Source organism: Callithrix jacchus, chromosome 7 (assembly GCF_049354715.1).
Source record: "Callithrix jacchus isolate 240 chromosome 7, calJac240_pri, whole genome shotgun sequence".
Lineage (NCBI taxonomy): Eukaryota > Metazoa > Chordata > Mammalia > Primates > Cebidae > Callithrix > Callithrix jacchus.
This window is the reverse complement of record NC_133508.1, coordinates 155,389,831-155,407,566: the sequence shown is the minus strand read 5'-3', so window position 1 is coordinate 155,407,566 and position 17,736 is coordinate 155,389,831. Positions and strand designations below refer to the sequence as shown.

The following is a 17,736-nucleotide window of genomic DNA, read 5'->3' as shown; positions in this document are numbered from 1 at the left end:
AGTGGACACCTACTCAGTTCTCTACCCAGCCCTACTTTTGTGAAAGAGAGTTCAATATTCCCTCCATAGTCACCCTAACCCACAGGAATGAATGCAGAGTGGTACTTACTATAACCCATTCTTTTCCAAATAAACCAACCAACAGTATCTACTCCAAGGGTAAACACCTGACCCAACCATCACTGGAGTCACCTCTCCAGAAATTTAATTCGAACTCTGCAGATGGTTGACCTTATAACATTGCTAGTGAGAATGTAAAATGGTGTAAATTTTCCCACTTTGGAAAAGTTTGTGTTTTTAAAAAAAAAAAAAAAAAAACTAGAGATTTTACTATCAGAGAATCCTACAAATGCACTTTGGGACATTTATCTCAGAGAAATAAAAACTTACATTCATTAAAAAAAAAAAAACTATATACAAGCTGGTCACAAAAGACAAATACTGTATGAGTCCACTTGTAGAAGGTACTTAAAGAAGGCAAAATCCTAGAGACAAATAATAGAATGGTGGTAGCTAGCCGGCCAGAAATGGGATAATGAGAAGTTATTGTTTAGTGGGTACTGAGTTTCAGGTCTGCAAGATGAAAATAGTTCTGGAAATGGATGCAGTTATGACTGTATAAAAATACGAATGTATTTAACAGTATTAAACTGTATAAAATGGTTAAGATGGTAAATATTATGTTAATTGTATTCTACCAAAATAGAAATAAACTGGAGGAAAAAGGACTATACACCACATTTATAGCAGCTTAATCCATAATAGGCAAAAGTGAAAACAATCCAGACATCCTCCAACAAGTAAATGGTTAAACAAAACTGTGGTATATCCACACTATGGAATACTACTCAGCAATGAAAAGGAGGGAATTATTTATAAACACTCCTTGAATGAATCTCAAAGGCATTAATATTTGAGTGAAAGAAGCCAGTTTCAAAAGACTACACACCATATGATTCCATTTATATGACATTCTCAAAAAAGACAAAAAAGAGGGACGGTGAACAGATTAGTGGTAGCCAGGAGTTATGGATGGGGGAGGAGTTAACTATAAAGGAATAACACAAGGGAGTTTTTTTGATGATAGAATTATTACATATATAATGATAGTGGTTACATGAATGGTGCATGTATTAAGTCATAAACCTGTACACCAAAAGAAAAACTTACAACCTAATATTATCTAGTATTAACAATTATATGTTAAACATTAGAGAAAATAACTGGATTATTAGCACTGAGAAGGTGCTGATAAGGGAAATGAGAGAGAAAGGGAGAGGGACTGTCTAGCAGGCTAGACAGTCAGTAATACACAAGGTCATTCAGCAGGGAGGAAGAATCCATGGGGCCTATAGACAGACTGGATGAATGTGGGAGGAATAGGGCAGGGAGCTAAGGTTGGCCCCTGAATGAGTCCAAGAGGAACTGATATGGGGCCTGATCTGTTCAGGAGACTCAGGCAGACAAGGGCATCATCAGCACACAGGTGCTGAACAAAGTCTTATATAAGATATCCAAGGCAGATACACCCAAGAGCCTTCCAATCCCAGCCCCACATTTTACCAACAGAAAACACTGTTACTACCCCCAGAGAACAGATCAGAATCCATCTATGCTAATCAAGTATTTCCCAGCTGCCCTTGCGGCTAAGGGTAGCCACACAACCCCATTTCAACCAAAGAGAATAAAGGGAACTACCAGGAAATATTTTCCTTTATGGATTAACAAATGGACAGAGCCAGTTGAGAAAACAGCCTTTAGCTGCTAAGCCTAAACCTATCCAACCACCTATTCCTGTCCCCGAAGGTATTTGTGAAGCCTAAACCTATCCAACCACCTATTCCTGTCCCCAAAGGTATTTGTGAAGCCTAAAGCTAAGACAGCCATTTTGCAATCAAGAGACAACAAGCCTGAGGTCAAATGGCCAACATGGTTCAGGACAGAAGAGAAAGAGGGAAAGTGCCTGGAGTTACTGCCACACCCCTCAATTGTCCCCAGATTTCAGATTCTACAGAGAAACTATCAGTGGGTATTCTGTCATTTCCAGCTGAGAATGTCCCCAACTCACCCACTCATTGTGCAAGCATGCAGAAAGATTCAGAAAAACAGAGGACCTGGAAATGGGCCCCAAGGAAGAGCAACATCAGAGAGGAGTGGCTCTTTCAAGGGTGATTTTCTGTCCTGATGACAAATGGGGAGGTTTCCTCAGGAAAACAAGCTTTCCATTTCTATTTCCAAGTACCATGTTATCCCCAAGCTCCTGTTAAATGGCATGTGGAAGCCCCCAACCATGTATGCAATAGCTCATATGTAAAAACTCCGAAAGCATCTTTACCTACCAGTGAACTTCCATGAACAGGTATTACACACCACTTTGTAGAGCCCACACTGAGGGGGGCAAGACATACATGCCACAGAACATCCCGCATCCCCTTACCATGCACATGGGCATTCTTAAAGCCCTGAGAAGTTCTGCAATGGAGCTGTCTAACACAGCACTTCTTAGACTGACTTACTCATAGTCCTCCTTTTCTGCATGCTCCTTTTGGCGAGCGATGGAACCACAGTAAGACTGCTGTCACGCCTCACCTAAACTATTGTCACAGGCTTCGCATAGTCTTCACACATTCACCCTCCACCACTCCCCCACCCACCACAAGCTGTTCTCTATCCACACTATAGACCCAATGTGCTTTCTGAAATTATTCACACTATACCTTTTTCTCACTTAAAACACTTTACGGCTACCCTTATCCCGAAGAAATCTATTATATTTCGGCCTATTAAGGAATTCTTTATAAGGTGCTTTCTACTATCCCTCAAGCTTCATCTCACACACACTTCTCCAGCTCTCCGTTCTATAGCCACATACCTTCTTTCAGTTTTTTGTTTCTTTTTTTGAGACAGAGTCTTGCTCTGTCACCCAGGCTGGAGTGCAGTGGTGGGATCTTGGCTCACTGCAACCTCTGCCTCCCAAGTTCAAGCAATTCTCCTGCCTCAGCCTCCTGAACAGCTGGGACTACAGGCAGGTGCCGCCACACCGGCTAATTTTTTCTATTTTAGTAGAGATGGGGTTTCACCATGTTGCCTGGGCTGGTCGCAAACTCCACAGCTCAGGTAATCCACCCACCTCGGCCTCCCAAAGTGTTGGGATTAGAGGCATAAGCCACCATGCCTGGCCGCCTTCTTTTAGTTTTTTTACACACCATTTTATTTCCCACCAACAGCCCCGTATGCATGAGGTTTCCTCTGCTTAAAACACTCTTAGAATTTGTTCTTTACCTTCAAATCATTGGTCAATCATAACTCCTTCAGATGTCCTGGATTGGACAAATCTCCCTAATAGACAGTCTGATGGCACCAGGTATCTTTCCTTCATAGTACTTAATCACATGTGATTCTTTGAGTAATGTCTGTCTCTCCTGATAGGACTATTAACTCCATTAAGTTCAGAGACGCTATCTGATTTTTGTTCTAATGTATCCCTCAATGTGTAGCACAACATCTGGTATATAATTGGTGTTTGGAAATATTAAAATGCATCCGGGCGCAGTCACGCCTATAATCCCAGGACTTTGGGAGGTCAAGGCGGATGGATCACAAGGTCAGGAGTTCAAGACCAGCCTGACCAACATAGTGAAACCCCATCTCTAATAAAAATACAAAAAATTAGCCAGGCATGGTGGTGCATGCCTGTAATCCCAGGTACACGAGGAGCCTGAGGCAGGAAAAATGCTTGAACCCGGGAGACAGAGGTTGCGGCGAGCCAAGATTGCACCATTGCACTCCAGCCTGAACAATGAGAGTGAAACTCCATCTCAAGAAAAAAAAAAAGAAAGAAATATTAAATGCAAACACAGATTCTAAGCCCCATCTGAAGCAATTATGATATAAAAAGTCTGTAGACCATCATGAGGCAACAGTCAAAAGAACTGTAAGGCTAGGCATGGTGCCTCATGCCTGTAATCCCAAAATTTTGGGAGGCCGAGGCAGGTCGATCACCTGAAGTCAGGAGTTCGAGACAAGGCTAGCCAACATGGTGAAACCTCATCTATACTAAAAATACAAAAATTAGCCAGGTGTGGTGGTAGGCACCTGTAATCCCAGCTACTTGGGAGGCTGAGGCAGGAGAATTGCTTGAACCTGGAAGGCAGAGGTTGCAGTGAGCCGAGATCGCACTATTGCACTCCAGCCTGGGCAACAAGAGTGAAACTCTGTCTCAAAAAAAAAAAAGTTGTGAACAGCAGCTCTGACTACAGGGTAAGCAATACAAATGCATGTTAAATATTAAACTCCATATTAAAATGAATGACATGGTGTTATGGTGAAACCCCTTAACACTGCCATGTGACAGGTTTCTATTTGCACTTACTATTGCTATAAACTTCGTGTTAGCATCGGTTGTTCCTCCACAGGTGAAAAGTACATTTGATAGCAACATGCATGTGTAAATAATTCACAAATGACATAATTTTTATAATTATTTTTAAAAATAAAAAATTGAACCCTCTAAATTTTTGCTCCAAAGGAAAGCTCCAGTCATCTTATCCCACCTGTTATTGCTAAGGCAGTCAAACTTGTTCATCAGAACCTACGCTGCTGCAATATTGTGAAGAGCCTTACTCTAACATATTTTGAAAATCTAAATAATCTACAGATTTATTTTTATTTGTCCCTCAAAAAGCACTATTTGCTTAAGAGTTTAGTGAGCAAACACACTATTTCAGAAGAACCAATATCACTAGAGGGCAAGAAAAGACTAACCAGACTGGTCCTAAAAGAAACTCTAGAGTCCCAGGAAATTCAATCAGAACTTGGAACCCAGTTTTTGCTTTTTTTTGTGAGCAAGATGGCTGTTTATTCCCCTGGGTACAGGTGGGCTAAGGCCAAAAAGGGAGTTAGCAAAGGGCAGTGGGATAGGAGTTGGTTTTATAGGTTTGGGGTGGGCAGTGGAAAGTTACAGAGTAAGATCAGTTACAGTGGTGGGGGTAGGGACAAGGAGTATACATGACCACAAGTTCAGTTACAGTGGTGGGTGGAGATGAGGCAGAAGAGCAGTTAAGATGGCAGGATGGGCGAGAGGTATTCACATTATCATAAGAACAGTTTAGATGGCAGGGTGGGTAAGAGCCTTGTCCAGGGAAGCTCTGCTGGGCAAGGGTGCTGGGGGAGACGATCAGGAGGCAAGCAGGACTTCAGAATTTCAGGCTCCAGGCTTGTATATGGAGACCTATACATACTGTATACAGTATGGTGAATTTGGAGATAAGTATACATTCTTAAAACCATTACCACAATCTGTGCCATAAACATATCCATCACCTCCAAAAGTTTCTTCCCTCTATTTGTTATTTTTTTCTTTTATAATAAGAGTGCTTAACATAGGCCAGGTGTGGTAGCTCATACCTGTAATCCCAGCACTTTGGGAGGCCAAGGCAGGAGAACCCTGGGACCAGCCTGGGAAATATAGCAAGACCTCATCTCTTTAAAAAAAAAAAAAAAGTAGCAAGGCATGACGGCTTGTGCCTGTAGTCCCAGCTACTCAGAAGGCTGTACAGTTGGATCTCCAGGATTTATTTATCTTGCGTAATTAAAACCTTGTATCTTTGAGAGGAAAAAAAAAAAACTGGGTTCCAAGAGGAAACATTTTGCCCTTACAGAAAAAAAAGTATACTTAACCCAAAAATCAGGAGACAAAGATTTTAGTTCCAGCTGTGCTCATGCCTCACCCTACAACCTGGAATAATCACACACACACACACACACACACACACACACGCAGAGAGAGAGAGAGAGAGAGAGACAGAGAGAGAGAGAAAACCTCTAAGATTAGTACTTTCATCAACAAAGATAGGAAAACACACACTACTCTGACTATACCACTTTAAAAGTACCATAACCCTTTTTTGCTGAGTACTTCCTTCTACTTCCCTTTACCTGGACTAAAGTAAAAAGTAATGTTCTATACACAGGTAAGCCATTAATTCTTTCAGTCCTGCTAACCTCTCTGTTCCAAATTACAAGTGAATGCAGCAATCCTTACCACTGCCAAAGCAAATAATATACTTTATTTCCTTTTTTCCTTGAGTATTTTTCACAATGATCATTTAGTAGCACTATGAACTTTCTTGCTAGTTTTCTTCTCTATATGACTCAAAATTTTATTTTCATTTTGATTTGCATGTAAATGGTTCCTCAAATTCTACCTTAGCAGCCAAATTTCAAGATTTTTAAATCACACCAGCTGGGTCACTTCTTTGTAGGTTTTATTTTTACCTGGATGATCATTCTCTTATCTACATATTTTTAAGATTTTTTTTTTTTAACTTTGGTATCTTCAACGGATAATCACGTTAGGCTTTCATTTTAAACATCTTTCCTTTTCATCAGTGGCTTATATCTTCCTGTGTAGTAAAGAATTTGGCCTTGCCCAAAGATAAGTTTCACCATTGACTTCAGCTTCTGGGAGGTAATACGTCATAGTTGATAACAGTGTCCCTGTTTATGGTGGGTGCTGACCATACCAGATCTTCAGGTAGGGTTGGCCACACCTAACAGTTTTAAAGCAGAAGCTGGCCATGTCATAAACACCAACAGTATGACTTAGGACAAGGCTCTGCATTGCACAGTATCAGTCCATGGGGAGACTGAGTTCAACCATACAGGCAATTGAGTAATCAGTCAAACATGCCTACATAATGAAGCCCCATAAAAACACTACATACTGAAGCTTGAATGAGTTTACCAAGCTGGCCATACTCCATGCATACTGTCACACATTGGTGCTGGAAGGACGTGTCCTGACTCCATGGGAAGAGGACGCTGGCAGATCAACATCTGGAACGTTCCTGGACTTCACCCTTCGTGTTTCTTCCCTTGGCTGATTTTAATCCGGATCCCTGTAATCTGTAATCCCTTTGTGAGTCCTAGCAAATTATCTGAGAACCCTCAGGATTTACAAGTGGTACCAGAAGTGAGTGGCCATGTGAAGAACTGTGCCCTCAAACTTTGCAGGTAACTTTAGCTGAGTACCTGCCAAGGTTTCCAATAAAATCTAGTCTTATATCTACAAATTCTTATAAGATTTGAAATTATTCTTCTCAAATTTTGGATATCCCATAAGGAATGTAAGGTTTTGTTTATTGTTTTTGTTATCTTGTTTTTTGTATTTTGTCCTTCAACACAGCCCCGATCCTTGAAGAGCAAGGGCAAATGACAACAAAACTAGTAATTGTGGCTCCGATGTACAAGGCAATGGTCTCATCAATTACATATATTACCTTATTTAATTTCCATACCAATCTATGAGGTAGTCTATCAAACACCATTATTCTCCACCTTATAAAAAAGTAAGGCACAAAGAGAAAAATCGTTTTTCAGGGTCAAGGGCTAGTAAGTAAAGAGTCCAGATACAAACAAATATCATTGTGACTTCTTAATACCACCCAAATACCGCAAGAGATCAATTTTAAGAGTTTTCTCACACTTATTGTGCAGATACTAAAAACTGTCTCCCAAAATCTTTCCAGTCTTCTTCCTTAGTCCTAGAACCCTCTTGGTTTGGCTAGACCCATGACCTTGCTAAATAAAAACTCTTGTTTCTCAACCTCTGTTAACGAAACTTTCCTGCAGAATTCATATGTGTGAACAGAAATTAACTTCTACCTTGCCTAAGCCACTGAGGCTCCTGCATCATGTCTGGAAGCATTCTGGATGATTCTAGATTACACAGGGATACATAACATTACACTGAAATTGTGCTTGGCAGAAACTTTCCTTTAGAGTCACTTTTCCCTTCTCTACTAGAGCTTTACCATCACTCACAAATATGAAGTCTCACCCATCCTTTAAAAATACATAAAAACTCCCCTCAAAACAGCCTCCCTTCATCCTTCATTGATGTTCCCCTTCTTTCACTTTACTTTTTCACTTGCCATTTCCACTTCCTACACTTTAAATCACTCTTCTATCCACCACCATGAAAAACTGATCCTTTCTTACCTGCTTTACCAACAGGTCTCTGATCATTGGCTTTACCATCTTCAATGGACCCCCAAAAGTACGGTCTTTATTCAGTAGAAACAGAAGAAGAAAGTGAACAGAGAAAAAGAGAACTTCTTCAACCTAATAAAAGATATTTTCAAAAACTAGAGCAAATCGCATTCTTGATAAACAATCTACAGAAGTAATTCTCTCTCAAAATGAGAGAAACAAGTAAGGATGTTCACTATCACAGCTTCTATTTGATTGTACTAAAAGTCCTAGCCAGCAACATAAAAAAGGAAAATAAAAAGAAGAAGAAAATGTTTTTAAAGCAGCTTTTTTTTTTTTTTTTGAAATGAAGTCTTGCTCTGTCACCCAGGCTGGAGTAGTGGTACAATCTCGGCTCACTGCAACCTCCATTTGACAGGTTGAAGCAATTTTCCTGCCTCATCCTCTCGAGTAGCTGGGATTACAGGCACATGCCACCATGCCCAGCTAATTTTTGTATTTTTAGTAGAGATGGGGTTTTGCCATGTTGGCCAGGCTGGTCTGGAACTCCTAACCTCAAGTGATCCGCCTGCCTCAGCCTCTCAAAGTGCTGGGATAATAGGCATGAGCCACCACACATAGCCAAAAGGAAGCTTTAAAAAAAAAAGAAGAAGAAAAGAAAAAGAAAAGCCAAGTGTGGGATTACACACCTGTAATCCCAGCACTTTGGGAGGCCGAGGCAGGTGGATCACCCAAGGTCAAGAGTTCGAGACCAGCTTGACCAACATGGTAGAACCCTGTCTCTACTAAAAAATACAAAAATTTGCTGGGCATGGTGGAAGGTGCCTGTAATCCCAGCTACTCATGAGGCTGAGGCAGGAGAATTGCTTGAACCCGGGAGGCAGAGGTTGCAGTGAGCCAAGATTGTGCCATTGCACTCCAGCCGGGGCAACAGAGCCAGATTCCGTCTCAAAGAAAAACAAAAAACAACAACAAAACACTGTCTTTGGTCACAGGCAATATGATTTCTACATAGAAAACTCAAAAGAATCTAAAAAATTGTAAGAGTGCAGCAACGGAAGGAAACTGCAAGCAGACAGCAGGTACTCAGTAAATGTAATTTCCTTCCCTCCGCATCTACTGGGTCCCATCTCTAGACAACATACATTCAAACTTCCATTGATAGGTTCTTTCTTCTCTGGTGATACTACTATTGCTAAGATTTCCAGACCATGTTCTTCTGATTTAGGTCTAAGAATCTGAGAGCCCTTTAAAGCCTTCAGCAGATAGATACCTATTGTTAATGATCGTCAGTGAATTTTACATTGACTCTATTTGCCAAATTCCAAGAAGAACTCCCCATTGCTCAATTTACTGACTTAAAAAGTATACATACTGGATGAATCAACAATGTAATGCTACCCGTTGATAAGTAACAATGGCCAATACTAAAGTGTTTTATGAAAAACTTAGATATTAAACAGCCTTCTCAAACATCCTATATTTTAATAATATTCAGAAGAAATTTCTGAGAATCCAGAAAGGCGCACGCACACACACACACAAAAACACAGTTGAAGCAGTTATGCAAATAGTTACTTGTGCACAGTCTAGGCCAAGAATGATTTTAGGAAATAACTATAGGATAGTCAGCACTGGTACAGAAAATAATGAAACAACAGCTTTCTACACTGCTTTGGTGGCAAGTGCCTGAAGGAATTTAAGACCTTTCAAAAAGAAATGCTACAACTTCGAGGTCATAAAAAGATCTCCTTAAACTTGAAAGTAACAAAGAGGTTAATTTAAATGGTGCCATTATAGGGAGATATTTACAAATCTAGTCTAAGATTATTTTCAATAGCAAATGAATACACTCTACTTGCACAGAATAACACTGTCATACAAATGACCAAAAATGTCCTAACGTGATCATCTTAAGGTTCATATACCTTCCAGTATACTGACTGCAGTGAAAAGGCAAACAGGACAAATTGTATCAAATCTGGGACCACCACTCCTAAACGGTAACAGTAATCCCATTCCTAAAACAACATGCTAATGAAGAAGCCCAACTGTTTCTCAATTTGAGTAATGGTTGGCCACATGAAAGAGGATAAAAAAGATTTAAGGCCAAGCACTGAGAAATCCACGGAACCTCAAGCTTTATACCAAATCCAAAGGGAGAGGATATAAGGTTGGAAGTAGGAAAAGGAGTCAGGTCACGGCAGCCCTCCAGGCAAAAAATGACAAGGGCCTAATAAAATGTATTTAAAGTAGATATGGAGAAGAAGGACCAATATAAGAGACCTTAGAAAGCTAGAAATTTAGGCAAGTGATTAAACATGAAAATGGAAAGGAATTAATTAACAATAATAGATTTGTCACTATTCTGACTGGATAAAAAGGGGTACCATTAACTAAACCAAGAATAAATAAAGGGAAGGAGTGAGACAGAGATGAAACTGTATGCTTTTAGACCTGTTAAGTTTAAATAGTAAACAAACCACAGAGGTTCAGATGTCAAATGCTGAAAGATTTGGAAATCATCAGCCTATGTATATGAGGCAGGGCATAGCTCCGACCTAACTGTATACTTAACATGGGTAAATTTGACAGTGTGTAAAGTAACTCAGTAAAGTTTAAGTGAGAACAGCTATATTAAATCAGACAGTAGCTTTCAGAGCAGGTATAAAAAGGGTTGCTTCGTATTAATGAGGTCAACATATCAAAAGAAGATTACGATAAACATTACACACCTAACAACAAAATTTCAAAATACCTGAAGCAAAAACTGACAGAAATGAAGGAGTAAACAAATTCACAATGTTGTAGGTCAACATCCCTCACTCAACAACTGATCAAAATAGAAGGAAAATCAATAAGGACATAAAAGACTTGACCAATACTATCAACCAACTTAACCTAACTGACATTTACAGAACACTCTACCCAACAGCAACAAAGTATACATTCTGTTCAAATGCAAATGTACGGTTTTCTGGGCCATAAAACAAGTCTTAATGAAATTAAAAGGATTCAAACCATATAAAGTCTGTTTTCTGCTACTACGGGATTAGAGTAGAAATCAGGTATCTGGATAGTCTCCAAATATTATAAACTCAATAAGATACTTCTCAATAATCACAGATTCAAGAAGAAATCAAAAGTAAAACTAGATGATTGGTGATTGATTCATATAACTGTGAATATATACTAACTATACCAAACTCTGAATATACCATTTAATTGTATACTTTAAATGAGTGGCTGGAATGGTATGTGAATATCTCAATAAAGACACTTTTAAAAAGTGAAATTTGAAAGTGCCTTGAACTAAAAGAAAATGGAAAGATCAAACTATGTGGATAAGGCTAAAGTAATTCTTAGACTGAAATTCACAGCACTAAATGCCAATATCAAGAAAAAAAGAAAAGTTAGAGAATTATAGCATTAACCAATCTATATCAGGGGAAAAAAAGATCTTATATCAAGAACCTCACGTTCTAACTTGAGAAAAAGAGAAAATTAAACTCAAAGTTTAAAAAAATTAAGATAAAAGCAAAAATAAGAAGAAATAAAATACAAAACAGAGTAACAGAAAAACCAATAAATCTAAAAGCTAGCTCTTTGAGATCAATAAAATTGATAAATTTCTAATAGTGGTAAAAGAAGGAAAAAGAGAAGCCATAAATAATCAATATCCGCAATGAGAGAACTGATATAACTACAATCCTACAAATATTAAAATGACCATAAGAAACTATTGACAACTTTATATCAAAAATTCAAGAATTCACATTCCTTGTTTTAAAAAAAACTATTCAAGTGAACTCAATAACTAGATTACCTTAACAACCTGTATCTATTAAAGAAACCGGATGCACAGTTAAAACCTCTCCACAAAGAAAACTCAAGTTCAGATTATTTCACTAATGAACTCTACCTAGCATTTAGGTAAAAATCAATACCAGTTCCATGGAAACTCTCAGAACACCAAAAAAGGAAAACTTCCAAACTCATCATGGGGCCAACATTACTCTGATACAGGAATCAGACAAACACAATAAATAAATAAATAAACTATCATCCCTCAAAAACATGGAAAACTACTTTTAGGTTTACAGAATAATTACCAAAGGGTGGCTAACATTCAAAACTCAAACAACGTTAACAACTCACTCCATTAAAAGACTTAAAAAGACCGACCTCATGATCATTAGGAGATACAGAAACAGTGTTTAACCAAATCCAGTATCCATTCCTGACGAAAATTCTCGGTGAACTCGGAATGCAAGCATATTTCCTACTCTGATACAGGGCATCTACTAAATGCCTATGGCAGACACCATACACAAGGGTGAAAGACTGAATGCTGCCCCGTTAAAATCAAGAACAATGGAAGGATGCCCACTCTCACAACTTAAGTCTACTGAAAAACGTACTAAAGGTTCTAGCAGTGCGATTAGCCAAATAACAACAACAAAAGGCATAAACCTTATAAGACCTCCTTCAAATTGCTTTGCTGTAGTTTTAAAACACATAATGAAAAAAATAGTAAAAATCACTACCCCAGTATACAGGTGCTAAAATAAAATAAGGCCTGGCCTTCCTGTAACGCAGGGATCCCCTACCCCAAGTACCTGTCCATGGCCTGTTAGGAACTGGGCTGCCAAGCAGGAAATGGGTTGGGCAGGCAAGCATTACCACCTGAGCTCCACCTCCTATGAGCTCAGGGATGGCATTAGAGTCTCATAGGAGGGCAAACCCTACCATGAACTGCACATGTGAGGGATCTAGGGTGCACATTCCTTATGGTGATCTGAGGTTTCATCCTGAAACAATCATCCTCCGCCCCACTCATCACCAGTGGAAAAATTACCTTCTATGAAACCAGTCCCTAGTGCCAAAAAGATTGGGGACCTCTGCTGTAACAAATCAGAAACTGAAAAAGGTACAACACTCAAAGGAAAAAGAAACTATTATACACACAGAAATTCACTCTTTCTTTTAACTTCAGTATTTTATGAGATTTTTTTTTTTGTCTTGGATGGTGGTAAGCAGTCATCCTCATTGACATTTTGAAGTATAAAGGATACAAGTTGAAGTGGATTTCTGATCACTGTCAAGATCCTTTGCCAAAAAGTTGTATATTTTCATCAAAAGGTACCATCGGAAAGAAGTCAGAAACAGCACTAGTACACTAGGTTGTTAATTATAAGAAATCACCATGAATTCAAAGCAAAAAGTCATTATGTCATCTGTGAAACCATGAAAAGAATTTAAGTATTATTTTTAAAAGGTTTTGGGTAAACAATTCACTCTTTCTTGTGGAGTAAAACATCACCCCTTCAGTCTTTGTGTAGTCCCTGGTCCAAAGTTGTTATCAGTACTATGGGCATCTGATACAGTTTGAATATATGACCCCACCGAATCTCATGTTGAATTGTAATCCCCAGTGTTAGGAAGGTGGGGCTTGTTGGGAGATGTCTGGGTCATGGGATGGATCCCTCATGGCTTGGTGCTGTCCTCACAACAGTGAGTTCTCATGAGACCTGGTTAAGTGTGTGACATCTCCCCCCTCACTCTCTCGCTCCTGCTCCTGCTATGTGAGATGCTTACTCCCCACTGCCCTTCACTTCCTGCCAAAATTATGAGCTTCTTGGGGTCTCCCAAGAAGCAGATGTTGGCACCATAATTCCTATAGTAAACACCCTATAGAACTGTGAGCCAATTAAACCTCTTTTCTAATAAATTATCCAGTCTCAGGTATTTCTTTGTAGCAATGCAAGAAAAGCCTAATAGAGCATCTTTACCATGTCTCCCCTGCCTACATATATATTTAAAGCAGTAAGAACCCAAAAACAAAATTGTTATAGCCATCTCTCCTTGTTATTACAGATAATTTCACAAATCTCTGCCATTCCATTCTCAGGCTTTGAACCTTCGCCCCCTTCATGTGTCTCTAATTTGTCTTATCGGCTCACATCTTTTTTTTCTATCCAGCCTCTCCAAACTGATAACTTTTTCTGTGGTCTGCCTCAATTTATCTGGTTTATTACTAAGATATTATCTCTCAGACTGTCTCCATTATAGACTAAATATTTGTGTCCCCAAAAAATTCTTATGTTGAATCCCTAATTCCGAAAGTAATCGTATTTGGAGATGAGGGCCTTGGGAGGTAATCATGAGATTAAGCAGTGAGGGTCGTGGGGCCCTGTAAGTTAAGGAAGAGAAACGCTGTTGTCTCTTTCTTCACAAGCACACATGGAGGAAAGACCGTGAGAGGACACACAGAGAAAGTGGCAATGTATAGGCCAAGAGGGCTTTCACCAGGAACTGAATCAGCCAGCATCTTCATCACTTCTGTCTCCAGAACTATGGGAAATAACGTTTGTTGCTTCAACCAACCAGTCCATGGTACTTTGTTAAGGCAGCTCAAGCAAACTAAGACAGCCCCCAACCCTCAGTTCCAAGCCTTAAAGCCCCAAAACTAATGGTACACCTTTACCTCCAAACTTTTGCATTTACTACTACCTTTCACATTGTTTTAAATGTACTCCATTTGCATTACTGAACCTACTGATATGTCATGAGTCACACCACTCATGTAAGATAGAAATGAGACAGCATATGCAGTTTGTCCCCACAGATACCAAGAACCACATACTGTCAAGACTACCCAGTTGAAATCGTAACAGTCACTATCAGTCCCAAACCAACTGCTACTTTTATCAGTATCACAACTACTGGCCACGCAAAGACTGCTTATAGTGGCCAGCGCCCAAGAGATGACAAGTATTTTTATTCCGTTAAAGATTTTTTTTTTTCAGTGAAAGTCTTTTTAAAGAAAGACAAACAAATAAAGAACATGGATTTTGATTGAAGTCAGATTTTTTATAATGTTGGCGTAAAATATACATAATGAAACTTGCCATGTTAATCATTTTTAAGTGTTCGGTTCTGTATTATTAAGTACATTCACACTGCTCTGTAACAATCACCACCATCCATCAGAACTTCATTTTCCCAACAAAAATCCTGTCTTTATTAAACGCTAAATCTGCTCTGCCCTTTCCCTAAGTCCCCAGAAACCACCATTCTAACCTTCTATCTCTATGAATCTGATTATTCTAGGTACCTCATTTAAGTGGAGTTATATAACATGTCCCCTGTTGCAACTGGCTTATTTCACTTAGCATTATGTCTTCAAGATTTCCTTCCTTTTGAAGACCAAATAATAGTCCACTGCACATATGGCTGCTGCTAGAATGTGGGTGTACAGTATCTGTTTTAGTTTCACTTTCACTTCTTTTGGAAATCAATATTAAGTACAGAATTATTTATTTAAGGAACACACCATCCTGTTTTCTACAGCAGCTACGCCATTTCACATTCCCCTCAGCAATGCACAAGGTTTCCAGTTTTTCCAAATCCTCACCAACACTTGTTACTTGAAGGGGTATCTTACTGTGGTTTTGCTTTCTATTTCCCTGAAGATTAGTGGTGTTCAGCATCTTTTCATGTGCTTATCGGATATTTGTACCTCTTATTTAGAAAAACGTGTTTTCAAGTCATTCGCCCATTTTTAAATCGGGTTTTCTGTTGTCGTTGAGTTGTAGGTGTTCTTTATATATTCTGGATATTAATATCTTTTCAGATATATAATTTGCAAATATTTTCTTCCATGCTGCAGGGCACCTTTTCACAGTTTTTGTTTGTTTTCTTTTTAGAGATAGGGTCTTACTCTATCACTCAGGTAGGAGTACAGTGGCACAATGTTAGCTCATTACAGCCTCCCACTTCAATGATCCTCTCACTTTGGCCTCCCAAGTACCTGGAAATACAGTGTGTGCCACCGCATCTGGCTAATTTTTTTAAATTTTTTTCTAGAGACACGGTCTCACTCACTATGTGGCCTAGGCTGGTCTCCAACTTGTGGCCTCAAGCAATCCTCCTACCTTGGTCCTCCAAAGTGCTGGGATTGTAAGGATAAGCCATTGAGCCTGGCCAAAGCTACACTTTGAAAAAAAAAAATTTTGGAAGGAATCAAGTCCCTTGAACTAAGGAAAGAAAACAGCAAAACAACGAAATGAGAAATAATCCTCAGCCAGAAGGTGCAGACAGTGAAGCAAAGGAGGCTATTAATAACTTTTAGCCCTTCATCAAGATGATCCATATAACCTAATGTTTCTTAAGTGCAATACTGACATTATGAGGGCGATAATTCACCTATTGTGCAGAACCGTGAAGGCACCATGGGATGTTTAATATACATGGCCCACATTCATAAAGTACAATAGTGCCCTCACCCCATCATTCTGACAGCCAAAAAATAACCCCATGTTTCCAGGCTCCCTCTCAGGTGAACAGTACGAACCCCGACTTTAAACCCCTGAACAAAAAGTGCTGAAAGGATAGAGTCTAAAACGTCTATTTATATCTGTATATCTAAATAGCACAGCACCAATAAAAACTTCATCCCCTTATTTGATTACAAGTCACCATAATAAAATATAGGGTTCCTGGACCAGGCACGGTGGCTCACGCCTGTAATCCCAGCACTTTGGGAGGCCGAGGCAGGTGGGTCACAAGGTCAAGAGATTGAGACCATCCAGGTCAACATGGTGAAACCCCATCTCTACTAAAAATACAAAAAATTAGCTGGGCATGGTGGCGCATGCCTGTAATCCCAGCTACTCAGGAGGCTGAGGCATGAGAATTGCCTGAACCCAGGAGGCGGAGGTTGCAGTGAGCCGAGATTGCGCCATTGCACTCCAGCCTGGGTAACAAGAGCGAAACTCCGTCTCAAAAAAAAAAAAAAATACATATATATATATATATATATATATATATATATATATGGTTCCTTTCCGTTTCCTTTATGTTTCTTAAGCTGCCAAAACATTAAGGAATTAATTAGTATAATGGTAGCAGAATCCCTCCTCTTCCTACAGAAGCCAGAAAAATTCAAGATACTTAATCTTCCTAACATCTAGCAACAAGGGTATTGCCTATCACCTATGTGTAAGCAATGCGATGCTATGGCTGAGACTATACACCTGTAAAGAAACAACTCAATTTAAGAAATCACTCTGGAAGCAGAAATCCAGTATCCAGAGGTAGCAATGCCATAACCAATGCTCATTAATCAGCAGCACTGACAGTGGCTCTGAGTATCTGGCTTCACTTAATGCCTGTTTACTAAACCTAGTTCTTCAGATTTTTATGTCAATTCTAAAGCAACCTAATATCCTTCCAATAAACACCTTTTCTGCATGTGTTACAGTCTAATATCCTTCCAATAAATCCCTTTTCTGCATGTGTTACAGTTGCTGCCTACTGTTTATATCCAGGATTCCTCTCCTGTAATTATCTGCAATACAAATGAAAAAGTATTTTGGGAATAAAACTTAAGCACATGCCTTTAACTCACCACCCCACCCCCTCAAATCTTACTAGGCAAGTCAAACAATATAGAATAGAAAACTTTGATCCAGGCCAGGCGCGGAGGCTCACGCCTATAATCCCAGAACTTTGGGAGGCTGGGGCGGGCAGATCACGAGGTCAGGAGATCAAGACCATCCTGGCCAACATGGTAAAACCCCAAACCCACCTCTACTAAAAATACTAAAAATTAGCTGGGCATGGTAGTGTGTGCCTGTAATCTCAGTTACTCAGGAGGCTAAAGGAGGAGAATTGCTTGAACCAGGGAGTCAGAGGTTACAGTGAGCTGAGATCAAGCCACTGCACTCCAGCCTGGTGACA

General features: G+C 39.4%; 1 protein-coding gene across 1 annotated transcript in view; it reads right to left on the bottom strand.

Annotated features, from left to right (window-relative positions):
- Positions 1 to 17,736, bottom strand: part of MAN1A2 (mannosidase alpha class 1A member 2) — a 177,181-nt gene that overhangs the window by 140,632 nt on the left and 18,813 nt on the right. The gene's annotated exons all lie outside the window — the stretch shown is intronic.